The 18,575-nt window shown below is 43.4% G+C and overlaps 1 protein-coding gene across 2 annotated transcripts in view; it reads right to left on the bottom strand.

The window, feature by feature from the left end:
• Nucleotides 1-1,737: 1,737 nt before the first annotated feature.
• Nucleotides 1,738-18,575, bottom strand: part of RRP15 (ribosomal RNA processing 15 homolog) — a 92,113-nt gene continuing 75,275 nt past the window's right edge. Inside the window, exons 6-7 of one of the 2 annotated variants that reach the window (XR_003855337.1) lie at nt 4,533-4,639; nt 1,738-1,852 (exon numbers count right to left, since the gene is read on the bottom strand). The gene's annotated coding sequence lies outside the window, so the exon portion shown is untranslated. Of the gene's footprint in view, nt 1,853-4,227; nt 4,640-18,575 lie in introns of those variants that run through there. The other variant, XM_029593184.1, reaches the window with a different exon arrangement.

The raw sequence follows: 18,575 nt of genomic DNA on the forward strand, positions 1-18,575 counted from the left end.
GGAAAATAGGTGCGCCGGCGCGCAAGGCCCTGCTCACGTAAATCCGGGCGGATTTACGCAAGCAGGGCTTTTAAAATCCGCCCCTAAGAGTACAAACTGCCAGATCTTGACAGGCAAGGTACCTTACAGTAAAAGTCACACAAGGGACCTAGATTTTATAAATCTTTGTTAAGTAAGCATCATACTGTTGCTTTCTCTAGAGACTGCATACCTTGGTCAGATCATGTTTTGATTTCTTTTATATATCCATGCTGTATTCATTTTTATCAAGTTAAATCCTTCTCTAAACTCATTGTTAAAGGGGGCCATGTTAACAATGAGCAATTTGCTAATTTATTTAATACTGAATTATTGACTTTCAACCAAGTGATGTTGAGTTACCTGTCATTATGGTGGTGCTATTGGGTGCGAAAGCCAGCAGCGATAACACCGCGGTAGTGCGATCGCTGCCGGCTTTCACAGGCCCGCCCCCCGCTACTGCCAAATTCAGGGAGCTCCGCGAAGTTAGAAAATCCAGCCCTCTCTTAAAAGTTCTACAGCTCTCGCAAAATTCAAAGGCTTGCTTGATTTCAAGAAAATCCATCAGAGAACACGTTATTCCTGTGCTGTTTCAGCTGCATTGGCTTCCAGTGAATTTTCATGTGCAATATAAAGTTTTGATGTTTATACATTTACTTTTGAGATTGGATTCATTTCCGTGGGCAAATGCATTCTTAAAAATATAACACCTCACTCTATCGTTGCATTTTTTGAAAAGAGGTTTGCTAGATATTCCATCTATTAAACAGGCTAGGCTTGTGCAAACCAAGGAGAGATAATTTTCAATTGCTGCTCCAGAATGCGGTTTATGGAATGTTCTAAAAACATGCAAGTCATTTCTGAAAACGTTCTTGTTTAAGCAGGTTTTTAACTGGCTGGATTTATATATGGCATCTACTGGTTGATTTGTTCTTGTGTAATCAACTTAGCTTGCCTTCTTGGAGCTTGTTGGCTGTCTATTTTATTTTGTTTTTATTGTATTTGCTTTATTTTTGTTTTATCTTGGGTCTTCATTTTTATTGTCAAACTTATAGGTTTAGTAAACTGATTTTATTGTAAATTATCTAGCGCTACAGTAGTAGGCAATTAATAAATGTGGAATAAGGATAAAATAAGAGGATAAAATTGTCAGCAGTGTTTTCTAGTTTCTTGCATATGCTCTCTTTGCAATCTGAGTGAGTGACGTGCACATTTTTACTCCAACTTTTAGCAGCAGCAATAGCCTGAACAATTGCATGGCGAACGTTTGCATTTTAATGACTAAAATCTTTCAAAATGCTTTCTTCCAGTTGGAGAAACTAGTCTTAAAAGCTTCTTATGCATCCTTGTTTCTTGAGCTTTTTGGAAGAAGCACATTCATTGCATTGGTTTACAACAGATACTGCAATATGCTTTATCCGTTTCATAAGAGAGCGACTCATCGGTTCTCTGCCAAGTGTCCTTGTACTGACAGCAGTGGCTTTCTTTTCACTCCAGCAACACTGATCTTTGAGAGCATGTTTCATAAATGTGTCTTCAACCTGGAACTTCTTTTCTGCAGGAAGACCAGTGGAACTTTCATCGGTATTTGCGACACATATTTTCTGCTTTTTTATTAGAAATTTAGTTTAGCTTTGTTTAATCATTTGGTTATCCACTATTTGTCAAACATCAAAGTGGATTGCAAAATAAAAAAATTAAAGTAAAATAATTCTAATACAAGTATTAAAACCTAGCGAACAACAACCAATACATAAAAATAAAACAAAAGCATATAACACACAAACTTTATTTTTTATCCATAAATGGTCCCAGACAGAAAAGCAAAAGCGCCCTGAAAAACAAAAATAAAGTTTTTCAATAAACCTCAGATCTTATAGAATAAAACCCCAAACTAAGGGGGTCATTTAGTACCACATGGTATTTTTCCATGGAACAAAATATCAGGTTGACAATCCTCCAAATTCACATGCTGATGGCCCCCTTCATCCAGGGCTGCCATCTTTTTAAAGGGCCAGGAGGCCCAAAATAGCTTCCCCCCCCCCCAAAAAAAATGTGCAAAACACCCCTGGGAATCTTGAGAATCCACCACTGCCTCTAGAGGCCACCCATGAGTGAATACAGTAAAAAAAAATGCAAGCTGTAAGTTACGCAGCAACCCTCAACCCCCTCCCCCACCCATATCCCCCCTTTGAAAAAAAAAAGCCCTCCAGTAAAAGTCACCCCCTCCCCCAACCCCCCCATATCCCATCCTCCTCGGACATACCTGGTCATCTAGTGGGGCCCTGTTGGGGTAAGCGAGCCTGGACCAACCTGTCATTTAAGTCAAAATGGTGCTGACCATCTCTCATACTAGATTTTTTTTACTTAAGTAACTGGCCGACCCAGAGCCTTGGGGGGGGGGGGGGGGGGGGGCATGCTCTGGGCTTGCCTAGACCATCAGTGCCCCATCATATGATCGAGTATGCCCGGGGGGGAGGATGTGGAGACACCGAATTGGGAACCGGCAGAGGGGGGGTTCTGTTTCTTGAAAGGGGAGGTTTGGGTAGAGGAGGGAAGTATCACAGTGTGACTTATAAATGTAACCCAGACCACTTTTTGGATTACTAATAGGCTTTGCAACAGCCTAGTGCAGTTAGGGAAATAATTAGGGGAGTATCCATTCATGGAGAGCCCTCCCACTGGCAGAGCTGTAATGGATACCCTGGGGCCTGAGGTTTTATAGCAGGGCTCTTCACATAGGCACTGGAGGCAGAATTATTTGAAAGTCAGAGAGAGGTTGTATTTTCCTAAATTGGATTTTGGGCCTACCTGGTGCCTCAGAAACCCTCTGAGACCCCTCCAGGATAAGCCAAAGCAGCTCCGCTGCTGTACTTCCCCCACCAGGTGCAGAGAGGCTGCTCTGGGACTGATTTTTGCAATTTTAAATGTTTATTTAGAGGAGGCCCTGCTGAAGGCCTGGGCCTTTCCGAAACCCAGGGAATGGGTAACCCCGGGCTGAAGACGCCCAGCGTGTAGGGAAGATCTGCCCAACAAAAGGTGGTGACCCGCTGCAGCGGATTCCTGCAATTAACTCCAAGATTGCATGCGAGTCACCCCATCTCTCCGGGACTCATTGTCCTGGTGGCGGGTACTTTCCAATCTGGAACAGGGGATCTCATTCGGAGTCTTCCTACTCAATTTGTCCCAACATGGCTGCATCTGGCCTGGGGCGGGGAGCTCATGTAGATGGACTCAGTACCCTGGTCTTTGGTCCGCTCAGGAAAGTTCTTGTCAAATCAACTTCCTGGAGCTTCAGGCATCTGGGAGGAAGGGTTTTTTTCTGCCCATCAAAGGGACTGGCAAGAACTGCAGCCCGCCAGGAATCCTACCACCAGAGGTCCCACCAGAAGATTAACCTTCTAACTGTGAGTTAAAGATCTACATTCAGGGGCGGACACCCATCTGGCTTCCACAAGGAGCCATGAGGGATACAGAACATTACTCTCTGTGCCAAGATAGATTTTTGTGCCATTGGGAAGAGTTTCTCATCCATCCAAGGGGGCCTAGCCCAGAGGGACCACTGCACAATCTAATCCAGAAGTGTGGCTGGATCCTTGGCCTAATAAAGACTAAGGCACAGATAGAGGAGAAAGGAACTGTAATTCTGAGAAAAACTGCAGAGACCGTACTGTGTGATTTACCATATTTAATTGTGTCATTCAACAAAACTGTATCAATAAAGCATTATTTTGGACACTGCCTACGTGGACCGAGTGTGGTTTGTTTGGCACCCAACCCACAGCTCATAGCAGAATGAGGGAGCTCCATCACAGCTCACTAGTCATCCCGTCCTGGGACCGGAGAGGACGCCTTTCCACCACTAGTCCGAAGGACCTACACCTTGGGATAGGAGGAGAAGTAAAAGCTAGCCAGGGTCCCTGCCCCAAAGAACTTACAAATAACTTTATGTCCCCCTCCATGCTCAACTTATACCTTAAGGAGAGATTACATAGAGTTTATATTTTATATTGTAGTCACTTCTGGGCTGCCTCCAGAGGCTATGGTGGCATCTCAAGACCCCTGGCGCGTCTTGCACACTTGTGAAGGGGGGCTATTTCAGGCCTTGCGGCCCTTTAAGCCCTAACCCTCAAACATCGGATGCACATTAGCGTTCTGATGCTCCTGGTGAACGTTATCGACAAATTTCAAGAAAATAATGCATCTTGCTTTTTTTTTTTTTTTTTTAGGCAAGCCAGGCTATTTTATTTAAATTTAGTTAGCTATTAATACCTCCTTTCATGCATGCAAAGCAGCTCATTTAAATACCTACATTATTTGATCAAAAATATGTGATACTACTGCGATAAGTGCTTATTGTGGCTTAGTAAATATAGCCCTAAGTTTGAAAGGCCTGACAGAACAATAGTTTTTGTTCCCATCCTAGATTTCACAAAATTGACCCCCCTTCTGAGCTCTAGAGGAATGGTATTCCATAAAAGAAGAGCCTGGTAAGTAAATGAGTAAGTTCTAACCTAATCAAAGTTGGGTGGGAAAAGAAAGAAGGTCCATCTGCGAAGAATGCAAAGTCCACGCCGACTGATATAGAACAAGGAGATCTGCCGGGTACTTAGGAGCACCTCTATAAATGCAAGGACAAACAAGCGTCAATATCTTGAACGGGATATGAAAAGCAAATGGAAGCCAATGTAGCTCATGCATAAAGGGGCCACATGATTGAATTTCTTTGCACAGAACAGCTATTTTGTGGCCATATTCTGCATTATTTGAAGCTGCTTCAGGGAGCTAACAGCAACAGACTGATATAGTGCATTAGAGTAATCAAGCCTCCTTAAGATTAGAGCAGGAAGAACCAACCCTCTCACGATCGCCTATATGCCAGGAAAGCCCAAAGCCGATAAATCATAGGCAGATCTGAAAAGATGGACTGGACCACGGCCAAGACTTGAGTACACATAGGGGTGAATTTTGAAAGCCTTGCTCACGCTAAAAGGCATGAGCGAGAATCTGGGCCATGCGCGATTTAAAAGCAACAAATTATGTGTGTGTATGAACGTGCTGAGCAAAAAAAAAAGAGAGAGGGAGGTGGTGGAAAAGGGGTGGAGTGTGGGCAGGGCATGGGCATTCTAGGGCAGGGCCAACAGTTACATGCATAAATCCATATTTAAAATCTGGCAACTGCAGTGCTCGGCAGGCTATTAGCCACACATGCTTATTTCTGCTTCTGATGCAGTGTTACGTCTTCATAAATTTCTGTTTAGGCCTAAAACAACTGGGTGAGGTATCTGGCTAAACTGGGGGGAGTGCAGGCTGAAGGTGGACTGGATGATCTCGATATGGACTGGGCAAACTGGTGGACTACATGGTAAAACTGGGAACAGTTGATGAGAATTGAACTCATGACCCCTGGTTCGTGAGCATGTTTTAATGCGTGCAGAAAAGCGGATTTTAAAGCCGACAAAGGAAGATACATGAAATATGTTTGCTCAAGTAACCACTTAAAATTAGGCGCACACATACATAGGTGTATTTTAAATCCTATGCGGGTAAATGCGCCGATTGCAAATTCTACTGTATGGGCACTCGTGCGCTTGTGTTAAAGTTACTGTCCCTGTAAGCGTCGAATCAAGCCTCACCCCCAGACTGATTCCTACATCTTTAGGGACCATACCACTCCCAGGTGATACAAGAAAGAAACCTCTGCTGCCAATCTGACCCACTGATCTATTTCTTTGCATATTGGCAGACTGGAACCTTTGAGTTAGGGCCACCCTGAGGGGCCGATGCAATACAGGGTGCTAACCTGAGCGCACTGTATAACCCGCAGTCAGACGTGGGTTAAATGGGTGCTAATCCACCCCCTAATGCAATAGTGGCATTAGCGCCTATTTAATGTGCATCCAACGCGGAGTGAATGCGATGGCGCTCATCACATGCAAATGCATGCGAATGAGGCTATTACTCATTCACTCCAAATGCAAAAAGAAAAAAAGTGGGCGTCTCAGATGCACATTTAGCTCTCAGGTATTAACGCCTGCCTGGAGCAGGCGTTAATAGCTGAGTGCATGTAAAAGAAGTACAGAAAAGCAGAAAAAACTGGCAAGACAGCTGGATATGAAAACCGATGCCGAGTTTACCGGCGTCGGTTTTCATAACCAGCAGCCGCCACGGGTTCATGTTAGCGGGACCCCCTAATTTGCATATAGCATGGCGCCCCCCCCCCCCCTTTGCGGGTGCCATGCGCACATTAAGAAAGCGGGCGCTAACGTTTCAGCACCCGCTTTCCGCGCTTGTTTTTGCATCGGCCCCTGAGATCGCTGATAATTAGCAGGGAAGGAGAAGGAACAAGGAATATCGACTGTGTTCTAACCACTCAGTGCTAATCCACACTCTCTGCCACCATTTCCCATCCCCCCCCCCCCCCCCCCCCCCATGGATGTCCCCTGGCATTCTTCCCCTCCCTTCTGCGCCCTCGGCTGAATCCCATATTCTGGAGTCCCAGCTGCAGGATGAGCTAGGCGTGTTGAAGCCCCTCTCCACTTTCTCCCCACATGCTTCCTGCAGAGTGTGTGTGTGTGTGTGTGTGTGCGCGCTCCAGGCCTGCCTCTTCCCCTCCTATTCCCTGGAGGCTTCCTGAAGGGGGAAGCAGCTAGAGCTGCAAAGAGAGAGGCCTGGAGCTTTCTGGTGTTTCCCCAGGAGAAGACTCAGAAATTGATGCAAATTCCCCGCGTCTCCAGGTGAAATTGATATTGGTGGCGATGGTCTGAATCTCAATGAAAGAAGAAGGACTCTATAAGAGGAGAGAAAAGATGTTATGTACTCATTGGCTGAGACCATAAAAGAATAAATATTTCCTTTCTGCATGAAGATACTGGATTCTCAGCTAACTTCCACACAGGGAAGCATGGGCTTGGTTGACTTAGGACCCAGAGCAACCAAATCCCCTTAGGGAATCAGCTTCTTCCTGCCATTCCCCTCTCTTCCCCAACACATACACACATAGCTCTACCTAAAGCAAGGCCCATGACACAGGAATATTTACTTTATTATTATCCTGCAAAGGCAAATCTGAATTCTCTCATCTCCTTGCTCACCCCAGAGAGTTGGCAGGCTGCAGGAAAGAAATTCTTCAGGGCAGCTGTTCTCAAACAAAATGGAACTACTCCACTTCTAGGGCAGGCCTACGGAGAGCCCGATTGGTAGAAGGATTTTCACCAGTTCTGTTAATCAGTCCTTCTCTCTCCCCCCCCCCCCCCAGAGACAATGATTAACCCCCTGGACTCACCAACACCACCGTAAACCTAGGACACCGCCAACACTGACACGGCTCCAACATCACCATGCTCCCCCAGGCCTCTCTTAGGCACATGACACGAGCTGAGAGTCGTAGGCCTCGTGGCGAAAACAGCGGCAGAGGCATCCAGTGATGTCAGTGCGGCTGCGTATTTAAACCCCCGCCGCGCTCCTAGCAGATGCCTCAGTAACCGGTCTCCTGCATTGTTATTTATGTTGCCTCAGCATTCAACTCTTCACCCCAGCCATTCCTAAACTGGTCCTTGCCTTACCTACCTCATCTCTCCAGCTTGCCCTGCCTCATCAGTTCCCTTGCTTCGTCCATCTTCTTCTCGGATTGATTTCTGGATTTGACCCTTGCCTGACCTTGACTACTCTTGCTTGCCACCTGCTACTGACCCTTGCCCTGACTTAAGGCTACTCTTACCTGCTGCCCACTCTGACCTTTGCCTGGCCCTGGACCTCCTATTACTCTATACCCTAAGTCCTGCCAGTCCCCGAAACCCAAGGGCTCAACCTGCGGGGAAAGGGGCTGGAAAGGTGAAGCTCCCGACCAGTCTTGTCCCAGGGTACATCCACAAGGTGTCAGTGTGGGCCTAGGGTGTTTACTCCCTAGGCTGTTCCAACCACACCACAGCAACAAGGGTTCACTTTCATCACAGAAGGACCCCCCTCCCCTTCACACCTTTACAAAAACAGAGAAAAAAACAGCATTGGGCCTTCTATGAACTTGCTAAAGACAACACAGGACTGACGGATGAACTTCACAGCCTTGTGCTTGCTGATACTACCTGACAGCCTGGGATTGGGGGGGGGGGGGGGGTCCTCGCTATCACCAGTGTTGTTCAATATATATCTCCTCCCACTGTGCCAAATACTATCAGCCTTGGATGTTCAGTTTAGAATTTATGCAGACGACATACAACTGTACATTCCTTATAAAACATCTTGGACAGAGACCATTTCATTATGTAATTTGTATGTAAAGACAATTGAGCAATGGTTAAGTCATAGTAGGCTTAAACTTAATTTAAAAAAAACGGAATTCCTTTTGTTAAGTGTGATTGAGAATCCTGTTAATTGTCCACCTTCCTCAATCACGCTAGGTACAGAGGTGATTGAGATAAAAAGAGTGGTTCGTAATTTGGGATTACAATTAGATACCAATTTATCTCTAACACATCACATTTCACATTTGACCAAGACCTCATTTTTCAAACTACAGACAATAAAAAGATTAAAGTCACTCTTACTTAAATCAGACTTTCAAACGGTTATTCAATCTATCATCTTCTCAGGTTTAGATTATTGTAACAGCCTCTTCTTGGGCCTGTCGGATTCTACCTTAAGACCTTTGCAGCAGATTCAGAACTCTGCTGCCCGTTTATTAACAGGAGCATCCATGAGACATCATATCACCCCCATCCTGTATGGGCTACATTGGTTGCCCATCAAGTTTAGGGTGAAATACAAAATCTTATCATTAATTCATACGTTAATATACGATCCGGATTCAACCTGGCTTTGCACCTCATTGCGGTTATACAAGCCTACTAGAAATCTTAGATCTACTTCTAAGTATCTGCTTGAGGTGCCCACAGTCAGATTGGCTAGATTAAATATAACAAGAGAGAGAGCCTTTTCAGTGGCGGGACCTATTCTTTGGAACTCGATTCCAAATTCCCTGAGATCAATTATGGATCACAAGGAATTCAAGAAGGCTCTAAAAACCTATCTATTTAAAATAGCTTATGCAGGAATTGAGGAAGTGAATACTTCTACTCAAAGCTCCTTATAATATCAGTATCGGTCTATGATACATATCTGGAGCTTAATAGACTATTTGTTGATAACTATATGATAATGAGGACCTTGGTTTTGTAATTCTTCTTAAATTTCTGGCTTTTCTTGTTTTGTTAAAAAAAAAATTTTCTTTTTAGTTAAATTATGTAGAGTGTTAGGGATTATAATTATACAATGTATTTATTTTCAATCTTTACTATTTTCTATTTATTTATTTTGTTTCTATTTTTCTTTAGTATTATTATTTTTATCTTTATAATTTGAAGTTGTGAACCGTTTTGGTCGGATACTCTCCGTGAAAATCGGTATATAAAATGTTTTAAATAAATAAATAAATAAATAAATTACTGCCTCTTATCAGGACATTTTGGAGGGAGCTTGAGCCCCACTAACCCCCAAAGTTTAAACTGCCTGCTTCTCATAAATGTGTTAGCCCCCCCCCCCCCCCCCCCCCATGTCCATACTAAAAAGAGAGCTGTAGCTGTTTATCTTCCTAGCACCTATCATGAGATAGCCAAACAAATTAAATCAAAACCAATCATGGACACTCATTCTGGTCAGTCCCCTCTAATAAATTCTCACACTTTAGACTTCTGCCAATATTGCATCATTGGAGCAGACCTGAGAACTTGCCAGACTTTGAGGAGAAACTATCCCTAGCACTTATCCCTAGACGTGATACAAGAAATAGTTCAACCGTTTGAGGATCTGACGGGTACTTGGGACCTGGCCTGGCCAGCTCTGTCACAGCTCACTCTTCAGTGAGGTCAGAGACAGAATGCTGCCTTTGCTGGACCTTGCTCTGACTGAGGATGGCACATCTCATGTCCATAATCTGGAAAAACAATTGCAAACTCCACTGGTTGCAGAACGTGTGCTGGTGTACCCCCAGCCAAAGCAGTCAGCAAGCCTGATAAAATGGGCAGTTAGCACTTCCCATGCAGCCACGCTCATCAATCACAAACAGGTGAATATGGGGTGATGGTTTTGGGCAGATCATGGTGGAGAACTTGCAGAGGCAGCAGCATTAGCTGGATGGTACTGAAGCTTTCCAATTCTTGGGGTGCCAGAAAAGCAGCTGGAAAGCATCATTGCCCTGGAATATGGTGAAAGTTTACTGCAGCCTAGCAGAGGCACTGCTGCATTAGCGGGGCCACGGGGAGGGGGGTGGCCAGAATCTGGGGCTGACACAGATCTCATTTTAATCTCTTGATCTCGAGGAAGCCTGGATGCCGAATATTGCACAAGAGACCTTCATTTCTCCATCTTTTCGATAGATCGTGTGTGCATGGCAGCTCCAGTCTGTGCCCTTGGTATCATTGGTGGCAAGGGATTTACAGAATGTAAGGACACCTGGAGAAAAGCTCATTACTGCTGTGAAGAGAAGAAAGGAAAAGCTTGTCCTTAACGCACAAGGCCAAACAGAAACCAGCAGCTGAGACTTAGGAACACGGCTGACGTGAGAAATGCCTTCTAGCTCTTGCTCTGCCTATAGCTACCAAGTGACCCATGCTCTGGAAGGAGAATTTTGGTCTTCCCTACTGTTACACTTTTCAATAAAAGGTATTTGGATAGTTGTAGTCCTCACATTTTCCATGTGAACTCAGCACTACAGGCACCAGAATACCTAAAGGATGGGGATGTTAAAAGTCATGTCTAGCAAACTTGAAATAGCCTCAATCAAAACAAATATACGTATTTACGACAAGGTGGATAGATATAATCTGATCTGGGATCCATGCCAGTTGTGGACAGGGACTTCCTAATTGCATGGGGTTGGTCAGTATAATTGTATGATTTTACCAAGCAGGATTGGCATATCGGGACATGGCAAATATTCTTTGCATTTTAATTGTAATTTATTTTATTAGAAAGCAATGCAATCCTTTCCTCAGTGAGAGGAGGGTGTGGGACTTTCTTGGGTTTTGTATATATGGACTATAACTGTGCTTTGATAATTGTGTTTAACTGTATTTTTAGATTATTGCATTTTTATACACTGATTATTTTGTAAACCACTTTGGATTAAACCTCAGTTTGAGGACAGTGGTACATAGTGCTAACATAATAGTCAGCTGCATAAGCCAACCCCCTGCAATGATGCAGCTGGAGAGAGAGAGAGAGTGCCCCTTGATTATGCTGCTGCCCCAAACAGTCAACCTGGCCTTTAACCCCCTCCACTCCAATAACAGCCTCACTGCTGCACCAACTAGGCAGACCCTCAGAGAGCAAAAACACAGCTCACACTTCGGTGAGGTATAAGGTCCTCTAAGGAAGTGATAAACTCACTCTGATGAACCCCAATAAGCTGCATCAATACCACCTCATCCACTTTCTATTCATAAAACCCAGGAGAAGGGAGGGCTCTTGTTCAAGCTTCTTCCACCACACCCTGCTGGCTTTCGGAGGATCCTCCTCCTTATTCAACCCCCATACTAGGCCTGAAAGGAAAACTTCTCTAACCACATTTCTCTCTAAAATTTTCCCTCCAATATTTACATTAATATTTGCTCCAATATTATTTAATTGTTCTTTTCGCATCTCCTCCCTTTTGCCACTGGCCATACCACTACCCCCCAGTTAAAAAAAAACATCAAGCATTGTCTTCTTTGCAACTAATTACGTATTGATGTCTTTTTTTGCACTATAATTTTAATCACATAACCCCCTTTTCCCTGTACATTTTCCCCCAGAGCAGTGGTTCCCAAACCCGTCCTGGGGACCTCCAGCCAGTCGGATTTTTAGGATATCCACAATAAATACGCATGCAATACATTTGCATGTACTGAAAACTTGACTGGCTGGTGTCCCCCAGGATGGATTTGGGAACCCCTGCCCCGATCACTGCTGCCACAATCAAGCTAGCAATGGTGAAAAAAATGCCCAGTTACGCTAGCCTTGCTGGGGGAACTAGGCAAATGAACCCCTAATCCTTCTGGGCGAGCAGAAGCATTAACATTTAAAAAACAGAAGTTTGTCTTGGGCATCCAATGGGGCTAACAGCTGGCCAAGTATAAAGTTTTTAAAATGTATAGCAAAGTTTCAGGGCTGCTGAAATGCAAACTAGTTAGAAGGCCTAGGAACTGAGTACTGATTGACAAGCTTAACCCAACAAGCTGCCATTGCCCAGTACACATTTACCTTAAATCCAGGGGTATTGCGATCTCCTGGACTCCCTCTTCACTGTGGATTGTGATTACTGCCTCCCCCCAACTGAGTCCGAAAATCAAATCTTTTAGTGCAGAGATGGTCAACTCCGGTCCTCCAAAACCACAAACAGCCCTGATTTTCAGGATACCCATAATGAATATGCATGAGGTATATTTATACACACTGCCTCCCATTGTATGCAAATCTACCTAGTGCACATTCATTGTGGATATCCTGAAAATCAGACCTGTGTGTGGCTCTCGAGGACCAGAGGTGACCACCCCTGTTCTAGTGCACGGCAGTGCATACGACCTTCACTGACCCACCAGCCCGCCTCTCGTATGCTCTGCTTAAGTGATGTTACCTGACCTAATTAGATCTTTTAGGCTCTAATCAGCAAGGATTTTTGCCATGGCCCCAGTACACTAGAGCAGCTTTTGACTAGCGTGATTGCATCAGTTTGCTCTTCTAAGGATGGGTAGATAAGAGTTTTAGTTCCGTGACTGTGCACTGTAGGAAGGCTTCCAAAGAGACAGAAGAAACAAACAGTAGGGGCCATTGTGTAAAGAAGGTCTCCCTAATTGAGCTTCTTGTGAAAAACAGCTGGAAACTACAACAACTATTGTTGTTACTCAATTAGTTGGGTAAACTGAAGGAAGGAGGAGGAAATGTGAATTCCTAAAAGGTGAAAAGTGTCATTAGGGAGAGCCAGGGCTTCCATCCATAAGGCCATGCGTTACCAGGGAACATGGACTCCCGAACACAGTCTAAAATACTTCAAGGTACATACTTATGTTTGAAGGAGCAAACTATAAACCGTAATACAATACCCCTGAGATGCAAACTGTCTAGGATTTACAGGAGTAAGAGACAAGGCCTTTGAAGCGATCTTGTGCCATTAAAAAAAAAAACAACTTTATATTCTGTATCAGATGTGAATGCAACTCTTGTTGGAAAATCTACAAGCTATAGCATATTTTAAAAAACATACTAGAGGGGATATTTCAATTAATTCTGATGTTATTAAAGGGGACTGCACTCAGGAAATTATTAATAGGTGGATAAATTATCTTCATTTCATGCTGATTTAAAATAAAAAAAAATTCATAGAAGCAGGCACATAGAAAGTAACTTTTCCATCTTCAGTGTTTCATGGGTTTTGTTCAACTTAAATATTTTGAGCCTGATTTAGCCAAGATTTTCTATTATTCTGTGCCTATAGGAAAATTGTATGATAAATAAGTCCCTCTGGAGTGAGGATGTAATAATTACCAATTTCTTTCTGGCGGCTTGGGTTGCTTAATTACTCAGAAAGAAATTACATGAGACATAAAAGTAGCCATACTTCTGAAACCGCTGGCCAGATCATTAAGGTCAAAGAACACAGTCAAAGAAGGATGCCACACAGGGATTTTAGGTCTGCGTGTTTACAGTGCCTAGGAGGAGCGCAAATAGCTGACTGGCAACAAGGCCTTGCTGCAGGAGGATGCTGCACTTAAGATGGCTTTTACCAGTCCATCCCTCATGATTCCTGGTTTCCGCACACAACATGCATGGCAGGTGACAATGCACTTTGTAGAAGTGCAACGAATCGATAATGGCCACCGACAATCAAGGGTCAATAATCTGCCATGCACAACAGGAGACCGGGTAGTGAATCATAATAGGGTTACGATACAGCTCTATGGTGGTAACAAAAGGCTGAAATTCTTGGGTTTTTCACCAACTGAATGCAGGGACTTTTAGTTCTTGGATGTTCAGAGCTATATGGTAACCCTAACCCCAGCTCAGTCTTTTGTCACATGAGTTAATACTCAAATGGTCAGCACCACAGGAACTAAGAAGATGAAGCACCCAAACAGCCAATGATGGAGCAGCAAGAGAGAGATGATTTTATGGTGACCCTTTACAGTTATATTTAGGAATCATCCATAATATGAAATAACCAAGGATGGATGGTAAGAAGGGCCTTTTTAAATCACCTCAGGGTTTATTTTAGCTCTTTAAATGAAAGACATCGCCATTCATTTTGGATTTACTTTTTAGAGAGAAGAAAATAATAAAGCAAAATTATGCTTCTTGTACCTATGGCCTAAAAATATTTCATCATATGAATTTGCACTACTGAAAACCCAGTTTCAAGGAACATTTATAGTATGGTGTACTTAAGGAGGTGCCCTACTGTAAACCTAATCCTACAAAAAGATCAGTGGCTTTGAACACTAGGCTTACAGAACTAGATAATTTCACCTTACCAAGACATTGGAAATCAAAAAACATAGCTGGTGGAAGGATGAATGTCCTGCAAGTATCAGACCACACTGGAGGCTTAGGGAGTAACATAGGACATGATAGAAGGAAATTCAGACCATGTGGCCCATCCAGTAGGCCTATCCACAGCTCTCGTCAGTTTTATAGTCCTTTCTTCCCTTTCAGAGAGCCTTTGTGCTCTTCTTATGGTGTCTTGAATTCTGATACCATGGTCTCCCTCACCTCCCCAGGGAGGCTGTGCCATGCATCCACTACCCTTTCTGTAAAGAGATATTTCCTTAGATTATGCTAGCGTCTACTCCTTTTCACTCATATCACATGACCCTTAGGTCTAGAGCATCTTTTCTATTAAAAGAGGCCCAGCTCCTGTGCATTTATTCCTTGGAGATATTTACATTTCTCTATTACATTTTACTTTTCCCTCCTTTCCTCTAGGGTATATATGTGTTTAGATTTTTAAGTCTGGCCTCATGTGCTTTATAACAAAGACTGTTGGTCATTTTCGTAGCTGCGCTCTACACATAAGAAACTGCCATACTGGGTCAGACCAAGGGTCCATCAAGCCCAGCCTCCTGTTTCCAACAGTGGCCAATCCAGGCCATAAGAACCTGGCAAGTACCCAACCACTAAGTCGATCCCATGCTACTGATGCCAGTAATAGCAGAGGCTATAACCCAACTTGATTAATAGCAGTTAATGGACTTCTCCTTCATCAACTTATCCAATCCTTTTTTAAACCCAGCTACACTAACTGCACTAACTACATCCTCTGGCAACAAATTCCAGACTGAGTATATTCAGTTTATATCCTTTTGAAGGTGTGGTCTCTAGAATTGAACACAATATTCCACTGAGATCTCACTATAGAGACTTACATGGCGGCAATATCACCTTTTTTTTTTTTTTCCTAGCTCGTCCTCTTTGTATGCATACAATCATCCTTCTTGCTTCTGCTGTCATTTTCTTCATCTGTTTTTGCCACATTAAGATCATCAGATACAATCACCTCCAGAGCCCGCTTTTGTTTTGTGCAGAGAATTTCACCCCTATACTGTATCCCTTCCATTTATCCAGCTCAAATGTACTATTCTACTTTTTTTTTTTTAGCATCAAATCTTAGGTGCCACACACTAGGCAATTCCTCAAGCTTCACTTGATCCACACCTTTCAGGCTGCCACCCCTGTTGTAGATTTTGGGATTATCTGACCTTGCAGCCTTATATTCTTAAGCAGAATCAGAGCTCCAGTATGCTGCGCATGTTTCAAGTTCTTGGATAAGGTTATTTATGCCTGGATCAAAGCACTGCACACAGCAAGCACACAAACACTCAACACAGAAAAGTAACAATTAGGGATCTAATTTATCATCAGTCTGTTTTTGATACCATGCTCATTTTGTATGTTTTATTGAGGGGTGGGGGAAGAGTTTTGTATGTTTTTATTGATAGATAATATTAAAAAACAATTTGGGCAAGTTGATGTGGGTAAGGCTTTGTTTATTATTACTTTATGAATGTTTTGTTCCCTACCTCAAACTTGGGAAGAGGGCAGGTTATACATTTTTTAAATAAATCAAGAAAAAGTGTGAAATTAGCAGCATCGACCCAGACAATGCAAAATTACTGGCTGCTGTTGCAGGTTTGGGCTGGGGAGGGGAGAAGAGGTGCTGTATCAACAGATTGGGGTGAGAACGGAGGGAGGAGGTTGTAGCAGGGACAGCAGATCAGCATCCAGGGAGGGAGGAGGTAGCTGCAATAGTAGATTGGAGCCAGAGTAGGGAGTTGGCAACAGCAGATCAGCGCATGGGAGAAAGGGATGAGAATGCAGCAGATCAGGCAGAAGGAGGGAAGGAGACAGCAGCAGTAGAGCAAGGCCTGAGAGAGGGGGAATGGTGGCTGCAGTGGCAAAGCAGGGCTGGTAGGGGTTTTCCTGTCTTAGTAAGCCACAAAAAATTAAATGTAAAAAAATACCCTTTTGTTTTTTTGACAAAACTGCTAGAAGAGAAACAGTTAAATTAAGTCCCTTGTAACAATACATCAAAAATATTGAAGCAATAAGCTATGGCCCTTCCCTTTTATTTAAGAATAATCTAAAATGTATAGGTAACTTATGCTTTTTGATATTTTGGTGGCAGATAAAATAGCTTACGCACATATTCATGGAATACAGGGGTACATGCACTGTGCATGTCAAATCCAAATATTTATGGCATAGTAATACACCCAAGTTGCATATACCTAGTTATTGTTCTATATAATTTACCTACCCCCATAGTGCATGTCTATGTGTACCTCTCCAGCTACAGACATACACCCAGGTATATTGCATCCTTTTATTCTCGCAGTATAACTGCTGAAAAACTAGAACTGTGGCCAGCCAAGATGTAACCCCTCCCTCCCATCCACCCACCCTTCACCAGTCGGTGTGGAATTTTCCTTCCTTCGCGTGGCTCCACTGGTTTCCTGTCCTCTTAAGAAGGCCTGCAAACTGTCAGCATTTATGAGCTTGGAGGCCATCATACAGAGCATGGTCCAGTCACTCAGAATAAGTACAATAAAAAGTTATAAAACTGTGCCTCCGTCATAAGATGTTTGTGTGGCTGAGATCCATCACACTTCAAACTGCATTTTCCTGCTTTTTTCAAACCATCACACAATTTAATTTTGATTTGTTTCAATCATTACTCCATGCTGGACATTTGCTTAAATTGTGAACAAAAAGGAATCAAAACCAATTTGCACATATGTGCATGTAAACTCTTGTTCTAGCGTTATGGAGGCCCCTGACTTGCTGCTCTGCTGTTCCCAGACCCAGCCATTAGGGGGAGCCCTGCTCCCCTGTGACATCAGCAGTGGCAGATTATATTTCAGACTGGCACCAAGGGGCAGAATGCTTCCGAAGGGGGCCTAGGAAAGGAGAGGCAACGTCTTTAGGAGTGGCAGGTACAGAGCACCTTCAACATGTGATTCGTGTAATATTTGCTTGAGGGCTCGTTTTATTAGTTATCAGGAGTGAGGGCTGTTGGGTGAGTATGATGGGATTGTTTATGTATTATGTTTATGTATTATTTTTGTTATTGTGTGCATTTTGAAAGGAAGTGTCTTTTTAGGATATTTTAACACCTTTACAGTCTGTTCCCAGTAGAGGGACATCAAGTTGTGTTTAATACATTGCTGGATTTTGAATGTATTTTTCATGATGTATTTTATTTTTTTATGCTATGTATGCTATTCTACTGTAACACACATTAGGTGTGGGCTTTACTTGCAGAAAGGCCCTCAAACAAACATAACAGCATGGATTCAGGTAATATTTGTGTGATACTGGGACCCTTTCAACTACTTGGGTTGTGTACACATTATGCACCATGAATATGAAAGGATGCAGATTGCTAAGCCATTTCATTTAGCCGTTCTTTTACAGAAGCACCTAGAAAGAGGTACACATTAATCAGTAAATTACATGGAACATAAACAGAACAAGACAGACAAACATCCACAAGCCTTGAGCAGACCATACACTCCTCGATTTATTTCTACCACCCCTCACATTATTCCAGCATAGGCCAATGAATCCTAACACACTCTTTTCTCATTACCATCCCCACTCTAAATCCTCCAGTAGCCACACCCTCCACAGCAAGCCTAGATTAGGCTCCTCCCCAAAATGAATCAGACAGAGGAAACAGCAACCTTCCACCATCCCTCCCATCCTACCTCTCGCTGCAGCATGGAAGCCAAAACCCCATCTAAAAGTCATGAAGTCTAATAATCGACAGCGCTGGGATAGTTTACTCCAAAGAAACTGAATCGCCGTGGGAAATGACTGGTTTTGGGACCAGCGGGAATGAATAACCTTAGGCGAGGCTCCCTATACCGGGGAACCGCCCGGGCCCAGAGCTGTAAATTCAGGTAAGCCAGAATGCACCCCTGCACACATTAAAAACAGGGACATTCATTATTCCATTTATTGACTGCTTCTCCCAGTACCACTCCAGGTGATTTACAATATATTTAAAACAAATCATTAATCATACACAA

The sequence above is a fragment of the Rhinatrema bivittatum genome, chromosome 3 (genome assembly GCF_901001135.1).
Source record: "Rhinatrema bivittatum chromosome 3, aRhiBiv1.1, whole genome shotgun sequence".
NCBI classification, from domain to species: domain Eukaryota; kingdom Metazoa; phylum Chordata; class Amphibia; order Gymnophiona; family Rhinatrematidae; genus Rhinatrema; species Rhinatrema bivittatum.